Source organism: Cervus elaphus, chromosome 18 (assembly GCF_910594005.1).
Source record: "Cervus elaphus chromosome 18, mCerEla1.1, whole genome shotgun sequence".
NCBI lineage: Eukaryota > Metazoa > Chordata > Mammalia > Artiodactyla > Cervidae > Cervus > Cervus elaphus.
Window position 1 is genome coordinate 95,689,699 of NC_057832.1, and position 11,354 is coordinate 95,701,052.

An 11,354-nucleotide genomic window follows, 5' to 3' on the forward strand; every position below is an offset into this window, starting at 1 on the left:
AGGGTGGGATGATTTGGGAGAATGTCGTTGAAACATGTACATTATCATATGTGAAACCAATTGCCAGTCCAGGTTCGATGCATGATACAGGGTGCTCGGGGCAGGTGCACTGGGATGACTCAGAGGGATGGGATGGGGAGGGAGGTGGGAGGGGGGTTCAGGATGGGGAACACATGTACACCCTTGGCAGATTCATGCCAATGTATGGCAAAACCAATACAATATTGTAAAGTAATTAACTTCCAATTAAAATAAATTTATATTTTAAAAAATTCTTGAAAAATCTAAATCAGTTCTTCACACCACTCTACTTCTCCCAACTCTCCCCTCCTTTTTCTCCCTTTATACTACTGCTTTGTTGTAAAAACTAAATCAGTTGCTTTTAGCAACTGGATTTTTGATTGCTTCTTTGGAATTAATTTAACTTGTTCTTTTTTGTCTTACATTTCCTGTGGCAGCTGGCTCTAAAAATTTGATTTGATTCAGCATCAATTATTATACATAGTAGTGTATATATGTCAATACCATTCTCTCAGTTCATTCCACCCCTTGCCCCCGTACCCATAAGTCCATTCTCTACTTTTGCTTTGCAAATAAGTTCATCCCTATTGTTTTTCTAGATTCTATATATGTGATATTATATATTTGTTTTTCTCTTTCTGACTTACTTTACTCTGTATGGCAGTCTCTAGGTTTCTCCAAGTCTCTGCAAATTGCACAATTTCTTTCCTTTTTATGGCTGAGTAATATTCCTCTATATATACGTTGTTGTTACTGTTTAGTTGCTAAGTCATGTCTGACTCTTTCGTGACCCCATGGACTGTAGCCCAGGCTCCTTTGACAACGGGATTTCTCAGGCAAGAATACTGGAGTGGGTTGCCATTTCCTTCTCCAGGGGATCTTCCTGTCCCAGAGATTGAACCTGTGTCTCCTGCATTGGCAGGCAGATTCTTTACCACTGAGCCAGAAGAAAAGCCCATTGTATATATGTATCACATCTTTATCCACTCCTCTGTTGATGGACATTTAACTTGTTTCCATGTTCTAGCTATTGTAAATAGTGCTGCAATGAACATTAGGGTTCATGGACCTTTTTGAACTTGGTTTTGTCTAAGTACATGATAAGGAGTGGGATTTCTTGGTCATATGTGTACTATTTTTAGTTTTTTAAGGAACATCCATATGGTTCTCCTTAGTGGTTGTATCAATTTACATCCCCACCAACAAGGTAAAAGGGTTCCCTTTTCTCCACACCATCTCCAGTACTTATTGTTTGTGGATTTTTTGGTGATGGCCATTCTGACCAGCAAGAGGTGGTATCTCATTGTGGTTTTGATTTTCATTTTTCTAATAATTAGTGATGTTTAGCATATTCCCATGTGTTTGTTGGCCATCTGTATGTCTTCTTTGGAGAAATGTCTATTTAGGCCTTCTATTTTTAAAAATTTTATATATATATATATATATAGAGAGAGAGAGACAGAGAGACAGAGAGAGAGAGAGAGAGAGAGAGAGAGAGAGAGAGAGAGAGAGAGAGAGCTGCATGAGTTGTTTGCACTATATTTTGGAGATTAATCCCTTGTCAGTTGCTTCATTTGCAAATGTGTGCTCCCATTCTGGGGGTTATCTTATATCATTTATGGTTTCCTTCGCCATGCCAAAGCTTTTAAGTTCATTAGGTCCCATTTGTTTATTTTTGTTTTTATTTTTATTATTCTAGGAGGTGGGTCAAAAAAAAGAGAAATCCCATCATTCTTCTATTCTTAATTTAAAAATTTTTAAATAAAATAATACATAACATGCTACTGAAACGTCCTGCAGACCATCTGTCAACTTGTCAATAACATTTCCTTCCTCCCCTTCTCTCAGAAACAGCAACTCACTTGAATTCATTCACCAAACCTTTACATAATTCAAACTATTACTTTGCATGTACTTATTCACAATGAATATATCACCTTGTGCATTTTCACAATTTTGTCATCATTCTACATGTGTCATTTTGTAACCTGTTTGTGTCATTTTCATTTTTTCTCATTTCAAAAGTTGTATCTGCATTTCATGGCTATTAGGTCTTTATGTTTGTGAATAGCTAACATTGTTATTGTTAAAGTTATTATCTGTTTTTTCTAATAAAATACATAGTAAATTCATGTTCTGATTTTTATTCTGACAGCTGGCCTTCTTCATGAGCATTCTAAGCTTTGCACGCTGATATATTTGATTGTATTTTGAGCCTTATCTCTAGTTTCCTTTCTTTCTCTACCTGCACTTCTTTCTCATTCCCTTTCTTCTCTTTTAATTGCATTTTTCCTTTGGAGGATTTAGAAAATTGTTATTACTTTTACCTGGATCTTTTCTTCAGACTAGAGCCTACTAATGTCTCATAAGAATGTTTCAGTCCACCTATGACACTGCAATGGTGCATTAGCTATTATTGCTTTTGGTTCGGTATCAGAGTCAGTGGTAGAGAAAACATCAGTGGATCATACCAGCTGCGATGGTTTCATCAAATAAAGGTCTTTTTCTTTTTTCTCGCAAAAGATACAAGCTATCCAAGATATTATAGATGTATAAGCTTCTTCCAAATCTCAGTTTCCCCATTGTTACCATGTGATTTTCATCCTCAAACACTCCAGAGGGCTCTTGTACCTACATGCATTTGTGATTTTGATGATGAAAGGGAAGTAAAAAAAAGCAAATACCTGTGTAGCATGTCAGCTATAATTATACCTTCTAAAATTTATGGAAATTACATTAAGTACTTTGCTTTTACCTTCTTGGCCACTGATATGTATGTGATTATTTGACCTCCAAGGGAGTCTGAGAAAACAAGTAAGTTTATTTTATTTTTAAATTTTTGTTTAATATTAAATTTTAGAAGGCAAATAATTTTAATTGGATATTTTTTAGCCAAAGGAAAAGTGGGAACATCTTGAAAGAAGGGGAGAAAGGGTGAGAGGATCAAGAAAAGGAGGAAAGGAGAGATGGGAAATTAGAAGTGGTGTGACAGAGATACTGTGATTATTGCAGATTAATCCTCCAAGACAGGGGCAACTTGGCTTAGTATCTGGTCAAACGGCTGCATCTCCATCCTCTCACCTCATCTATGCTGACAACTTCTTATAAGACAGGATCAGAAACTACTGCTGGTAGGTCACTTTCAGCTTTGCATGGCCTTTGAGCTAAAAATATATTTTTATAGTTTTAAAGACTTGTTCAAAAACAGAAGACCCACAAAGCCTAAGATATTTACTCTGTGGCTCTTTGTAAAAAAGTCTGTGACATCTTTTAAAGGTTCAGATTCAAGTTCCAGCATGCTTTCCCCTCATCTTTTTGTTAACTCTGGCTACCAGATATTGTGCAACATTTTAATTTTCTTGCAGTCCTATGGGAATTATGTTTCCTACTCTCACTTTCTGCTTTAGCTTGGGTATCCAGAATCCCTGCAGCTTCAACCCACTCATTACTTTGTGTTTATGTCTCATTTCTGAAACATTTTGCACATATATTTTATGACTATATATATATTTGCACATCTACATGTTCATGACTATATGTATATGTCTACAAATATATGTTAGTAACAGTGACACTGGCCACATATTTTCATTTTATTCTTTTCGTGTTTCCTCTGTTCCTGTTGCTTTATTTTTCAAAGTTTCTGTCATGTAAAATATCTTAATATAATGTAAAAGTCCGTGGTTATAATAAGTAAATCTCACTCATCTCTCTTTATTTTTTGTTATTTCCCCTCTTTTGTTGATTTTTTGATTGATGGTTGTATTTTAGGGCTTCCCTTGTGGCTCAGATGGTAAAGAATCCGACTGTGGGAGACCCTTTTATTCTTAAATATTAGAAAAAGTTCTAACTCCATTATTTTAATCATTGCTCCATTTCCAGCACTTTAATTATTGAAATTAATTATTATCTATTTATTTAACACTGTCATTTTTTTCATTCTTCCTATTCCTTCTTTTTTGGTGTTGTAATTTCCATATTTATTTTTCATATTCTCTCCTTGGAAGAAAAGTTATGATCAACCTAGGCAGCATATTAAAAAGCAGAGGCATTACTTTGCCAACAAAGGTCCATCTAGCAAAGCTATGGTTTTTCCAGTAGTCATGTATGGATGTGAGAATTGAAGTATAAAGAAAGCTGAGTACCGAAGAATTGATGCTTTTGAATTGTGGTATTGGAGAAGATTCTTGAGAGTCCCTCAGACAGTAAGGAAATCAAATCAGTCAGTCCTAAAGGAAACCAGTCCTGACTATTTATTGGAAGGACTGATGGTGAAGCTGAAACTTCAATACTTTGGCCACCTGATGTGAAGAACTAACTCATTTGAAAAGACCCTGATGCTGGGAAAGATTGAAGGAGGGAAGAGAAGGGGATGACAGAGGATGAGGTGGTTGGATGGCATCACCACTTGATGGACACGAGTTTGAACAGGCTTCAGGAGCTGGTGATGGTCAGGGAGGCCTGGAGTACTACAGTCCATGGGATCACAAAGAGTTGGACATGACTGAGCAACTGAAGCAAAGCAATGTTTATATCATATAGTTCACCCTTTTATTTTTTATGCTAATTGAAGTAAAATTTGTTGGTCAATGTTATACCTCACCATTTCACTTTTCAATTAATTAGAATAAATCATCTACCCCTAACACAGTGACTGACTCACAGATTCCAGCTCTGAGCCAATCAAGCTCTGAGCCAATCACACATGGCATTTTTCTGGCTACAGAAGGTTCAGAAGCATGCATTGAAGCCTTTGCGTTGGAAGTGCTTTTACCAGCTGGACATCAATGAGAGAAGTATAAAGCTCAGATGTTTCTTACAAGACATCCCATAATTAAAGAGTGAAATCAGTCTTAGAACAAAACTGACATTGTGATGGCAGTGTAGAGAAAGAGAATAATAGATATACAGAGAACAACAATAGGGTAAACCAGTCATGAATTCTCTGAATCTGGATTTAAGAGAATTGATTATGTTCTTATTGCTTAAATTTTGTTACTCAAAAAGTGATTCAAGGACCAGCAGCATTAACATTGCCTGGAAGCTTGTTAGAAATGAAGAATCTTATGTTTCATCCCAGACCAACCAAATCACAAGCTACATAGAATTCCCAAGAGATTGATGTAAGACATCAAAATTTAAGAAGCATTATCCATAGCAGTGCTTCTCAACATGGGGCTCATTGATGTCTGGGAGTTTCCAAGAATTTCCCTGAAGTTGGTGAAGTCACACCTGTTTTTATAATTGTAGCAAGACATTCTTTTCCCTATCTACTGCACCTGGAACCACAACAGTTTTCACATTCTTAGTGAGGAATAATGCTGAAGGCAGAGCATAGATTCATATGATTTGGACGTTTTCTCTCTTCCTACTCTATAACAGACTTGTGTTGTTTTGATTTTCAGCATCTTTTTCTCTTTTTCTTATACTGCTGACTTGATTATATTTGGAAGAGCTCACTCTCAATCTGGTTCAGACATGATTGACATCTTACCCTTACTACTCTTTTTCCAGGCACACAGATATAACCTAAGTCTGGCCCTTTAACCAATTTATTCTCTTGGCCAGAGTGATTGATTCAGAGTTGCATATGACCCATGTTAGTGCATTCAGAAGAAATACTGACACTTGTTTTTCCTGGAACATACTGAGAATGAGATTCTCTCTTTAAACTGCTTTCTTTTTAAAAAGATGATGTAAGCTAGCACTGCTGGGAACTCCCTTTCGGGATGGCTTCACTGTTATAGCTAGGTATAGAGTTTAGGTCTAAAATAATTTTTCTCAGAATCTTAAAGCATATGCCATGTGACTGCAGGGTGAGTCTATTTTGTGGAACAAAGGCAAAATATAATATTAACTAATTATTGAAAAATACCAGTTCACATTCATTTCCTTCCAGAAACTAGTATAGATAATCATATATAATTTTGAACTGAAGGTTCTAGTGATCCTTTCTAATTCATCTTTCAATCTCAGTACCTAGCATACTGCCCACTTCATAGTCATTACTGAAATGAATAAGGACTTTTGAATATAGGCGTTGTAACATCAAACCTTTTCTTCACTACACAGAACTAAACTTTTTAATTTTGTTAGGAGTTGAAAATATTTTTTCAAGGTTGACATCATATTATCTTTCAAGGCTCCTCAGTTATAATTTGGCTTCTAAAGCTTCAATGAATATTATGAAAAATTCATAGGAAAGATTTTCCTTTAATTTATAACTGCTGTGTACTTAATATGCTTGGACTTACACTGGTTGAATAAGACACAATCCACACTGTCTATACTCAGAGAGATCCTATTTAGCAGATAAGATGGACAGAAGTACATTTTTATCTCTGTGTTGTAAGAGCAGCAGATGTAAAACATGGAGGGAGTGGAGTGATTAACTTTATCTGTGAAGATCAGAAAAGTGTACTTGAAGGGTATACAAGTGCAGGTGAAGGATATCATAAGCAAAGGAAAGGAATATTTAAATACACCAGCATTTGATGCATCAATATTTGGGGGGAACTGTAGACAGTGTTGGGGCTTCCCAGGTGATGCTAGTAGTAAAGAACTTGCCTGCCAATGCAGGAGACATAAGAGACCCAGGTTTGATCCCTGGGTCAGGAAGACCCCCTGGAGGAGGGAATGGCAACCCATTCCAGTATTCTTGCCTGAGAATCCCATGGATAGAGGAGCCTGTGGGGGGGGGCTTCAGTCCATAGGGTCACAAAGAGTTGGACAAGACTAAAGTGACTTGATATGCACTTAGCACATATGTAGACCATGCTGGGCTTCCCAGGTAACTCAGTGGGTAAAGAATCCACCTGCAGTGCAGGAGACATAGGAGATGTGGGTTCAATCCCTGGGTCTGGAAGATCCCCTGGAGAAGGGCATGGCAACTCAATCTAATATTCTTCCTAGAGAATTCCATGGACAGAGGAGCCTAGTAAGCTATATAGTCCAGAGAGTTACAAAGAGTTGGACAGGACTGAAGTGACTGAGCATGCATGCATGCAGACAGTTAACTATCCATTTCCAATATGGATAGTAAGAGAAAAGACTAAAGAGAGATGCTGAGGGCATATCAAGGAGGACTTTGGGTGCCATATCAAAGAACTTTGACTTTAGTCAGTTGACCAGTGTCATTAATTCTTAAATAAAATCTACTTGAGAAACATACAAATCCCTCCCTACAACAGTTTTGAGGCTATAGTAGCTTGCATATTTATCCTTCAGTGAAAACCATTTCTATAGACAAAGTGGATCCTTTAAAACACTTTTCAGAGTACAGAGAAGCATTCTGGAAACAATGGGGAGGTGGACTGGATGATAGACACGGAAGATAGACTCAAGGTAGTGGCTATGTAAATGTGCAGGTGGACAGATTTGAGCAACTTGAGGGATGGTAGGTAGGACCAACAGGAGTTCTTATATAAATCACGGCTCTGATCCAATTTATTTCTTTATATTTAAGTCAGAATAAGATATATTTTAAATATAATATTTAAAAATAATTATCCTTTAGGATGAAAGGGACATAATCAGTGGAATTTAGATTTGGTAATGTATATTTTTCAAATTTACAAACATAGAGGCTATTTATAACCCTTTTAGAGAATGATTATTTATAAACATATTTTAAAAAGGGAAAGGGGACATTGCTTCATAAACTGAAATAATTAATTTATAGCTTGAGACTTCTGACAAAAGATGCTACTTATTCCTTCGCTTTAGATTTGATGGCATAATCATGTATAGTTTTGTATTTTCTGAAATAGTTTAATATCTGTTGGTCCCAATTTTATGCAGATAAGATTAAATTAGTTTTGGTGCTCTAAAAGACGTTTAGAACTTGACAGTAACTACTTCCTAATTTTCTTCTGCTCTTATGATTTGCTTTTTTTAATATTTTGTAATATTTGCACTTTTATTTTGTAAATTGGTTGGATAGAGTAATACTTCCCAATGTCTTCTACATCATGGTATACCTAGAAAATGAAATACATATACAATACAAAAAAGGAGATATATGAGGTTGTTTCCTTTGGGAGATCACAAGCCAGGTATTCTAACCTATCATATCCTTATCAGACTACTCTAAAGCGGGAGGGAACTACGGTCATCTCCCACTCCCATAGCACATTCACACGGTTGGAATGCTCCGAGTTAGTTCAAGGTGATGGAATGGACATGTGCATTGTTTAGTGAGTACTCACTCTGATAGCATCTGACATATAACAAAATGCCAGTTGGCTCAAGAAACAGTTGTTAGTCGTCACATAAGAATTTTGCAACAGGACAACCTATAATTATTATGAAGAACATATGAAAACATGTGTTTTATTGATGAAGACTCAGGATAGGATACTATAAATACCCAATTCTTTCATTTAAAAATGAAAACACTCAAGACTAAAAAAAAATATGTGTCTTGACTAGGAAGTAAATGAATAGAAGTTAAATGACCGTATTGTAAGTTTTATGAGTTTGGGGACATTTTGTTCATTGCTACATCCCATTCCTTGGTACAGTGCATAGCACATGGGAGAAACTTCCTAAGATTTTGTTGAGTCAATGAATGAATGAATGAATTGGCTAAGGCCAAAAGGTAATGACAGAGCCAAAAGGAGAATTACAATCTTCCATTTTCCAGTTCAGTGATTCCCTGTGTATAAGACTTATGTGTCACACTGTTATCAGTGTTCTGTGAATAATTCATCACGTTGGCACAAGGCACAAAAGGTCATGGACACATTCCAAAATGGAATATTTTAAGGATTTACCTTTTCTTCTGTTTTGTAGCAGTTCCTATCGATCATCTTCATAAGTCAACAGGAAATATCTGGGTTGCCATAAAGCTGATATTTATCTCAGTATATCTCTGTAAATATAGATATTTAAAAAACAGCAGAAGTGGTCTTAAGTGAGCTCTCACAATTTTTTCTCTTTGGTAATTATAATATTTTGTCATTTTTTAAATAATATAATATATTCAGGTTTGTCTCTATTTCCATTAATTAAATGATGACAGATGAAAGTTTAAATAAGTAATTACTGATACGTCTTATATGCAAGCATGAAAATCAGAGATAGCACCATCACTGAAAGGTTATGTCGCTCAAGAATTCATTAAACATTCATTAGCCTCACCTCAGTTAAGGTGTCCTTGTTTATATATTGGCAGATTTGCATACTCATGCCCTGAACAAGATTTCAAAAATGTTTACGATCCTACGACCATCCTAATTATAAATCATCAAATAGATAATAAATAAATAAATCTTAATGAATATGGTCTATTTTTTTTTTTTAACCTGGCCCTTCATGCAGTTCCAAGTACAAGATGACATGAAGATAAATGAAGATCCAGTTTGGATGCCTCCTTCTCCCTCCTATGAATCCTGATCCAAATCCAGAATGGGTTTGGGGTAGGCTTCTTGGTCATGGGGAAAGCTATACTGGTTGGCATAGAAGATGGGGAAAGAGAAGGTTTCCATGTCTGAATGACATTCTTATTCCCCAACCATTAACCATTTTTGTGTGTGTCTTTCACAGAGAAACCACAGACTGGAACATATTTAAATTCTTTACTAATATTTTCATTAATTTTCAGCAGTAATCCTCCATTGTGGTCCTGGGTAAGGTAACATTGAACTGGGTATGTTTAATCTGGGAACTGGCCTTTGGGTTTGGTCTAAGTCCTTACAAATTTCAGATACCATCAGATCTTTTCCAAAAATTTATCAAAATCCCAGTGATGGGCAGAGGTGGGTACAGTGAGACTTCTTATAGATGATATACAATATCTCAGTGGAGATCTGATCAATCTTATTTAACTAACACACAGTTACAGAGGATATAAATTGCTTCTTTCCACCTCTTCAGTGAAGTAATTCCCTGTGGTGTTGCTATGGTCACGTCAGCATTACGAACTTTGTACTCAGCTAGAATGCTCTTTGGAGAAGGCAATGGCAACCGACTCCAGTACTCTTGCCTGTAAAATCCCATGGGCGGAGGAGCCTGGTAGGCTGCAGTCCATGGGCTGGCGAAGAGTCGGACACGACTGAACAACTTCACTTTCACTTTTCACTTTCATGCATTGGAGAAGGAAATGGCAACCCACTTCAATGTTCTTGCCTGGAGAATCCCAGCGAAGGCGGACCCTGGTGGGCTGCCGTCTATGGGGTCGCACAGAGTCGGACACGACTGAAGCGACTTAGCAGCAGCAGCAAAATGCTCTTTACAGTTTCAGCACCCGGCTCACTCTGGCAGCAAGTGGCCTTCAGAGTAATGCTTCCTTTATCCGTTTTCTGAAAGCTAATATAAAAGGGTTTGCTGTTTAAGCGAATGCCAAAGGCATCCAGCTCGTTTTCAATTATATTCTTAGGTCTCCAAGGTTTCAGAGCACCCAGAACAAGCAGGATCAAGTGACACATTCGGGCCACTGCAATGACTTGACGGCTTCTCTACCTTTCCCATCCTTGACACTTTCAATGATATCTGAGGGATCCAGGAGCTGGATATTGGTTCCTTTGTGTCTGATGACACAGCGGTCAGCAGAGTGAATCCCAGCGGCCACCTCAGAATATACTTCAGCCAAGTTACTGAACTGCGTGGACTTCCCCACAGTTAGAAAGCCCACTAACTCAACTGGAGCATCACCTCTCTTGGCCACACCAAAACCTTCTGGCTCACCAGCACCACCACCTTTTGGAGAAACAAGTTTTCTGTGAAGCTTAACGGAGAGAGCCGTAAGCAGCTCTAAGCAGTGGTTTTGTACTTTTAGTCCGAGCCATCTCGGCTTCGATTCCAGAGGTGTCGGCTAAGATGCTGCTAATGGTGGCGATTTCCCTGGGGTGCAGTGGCCTCCACACAGACTGCTTCTGTCACACATCTGTCAGCAGACCTACCACCAACCTCCGGAGCTACTGCTGTGCGCAGGCGCGATACTTCCCACTTCTCGCGAAAGTTCAGTGTGATGCTCACTAACTCTCCGCAACACAGAGTGGGGCAGGGTGTGGAGAAGCCCTCCGTTCTCCGTTTTTTGAAGGTTTTCTGTCATTTCTTTTTTAGGGCATGGGCTGTGTCATTCAGTACGGACTTCTGGCTCTTATGTGTGCACAGGTATGTAATGTCTAAAACCAAATTCTGGACACTGAATAAAACAAAACTGAAAGATGAGTTTATTTTCAAGGCTTACGGCCTGGAAAACCGGTAAACTCAAGGCGACCGGCAATGTTTCCTGTTGCTTACTCACTGCAGTTTTTTGTTTTGTTTTTTAATCACTACATAATTATTTTTTAATACATAACCAAAATACAGACCACCATAGTAAATTGATG

At 37.6% G+C, this 11,354-nt stretch overlaps 1 pseudogene; it reads right to left on the bottom strand.

The window, feature by feature from the left end:
• Positions 1–11,074, bottom strand: part of LOC122673874 — a 67,932-nt pseudogene extending 56,858 nt beyond the window's left edge.
• Positions 11,075–11,354: the final 280 nt, after the last annotated feature.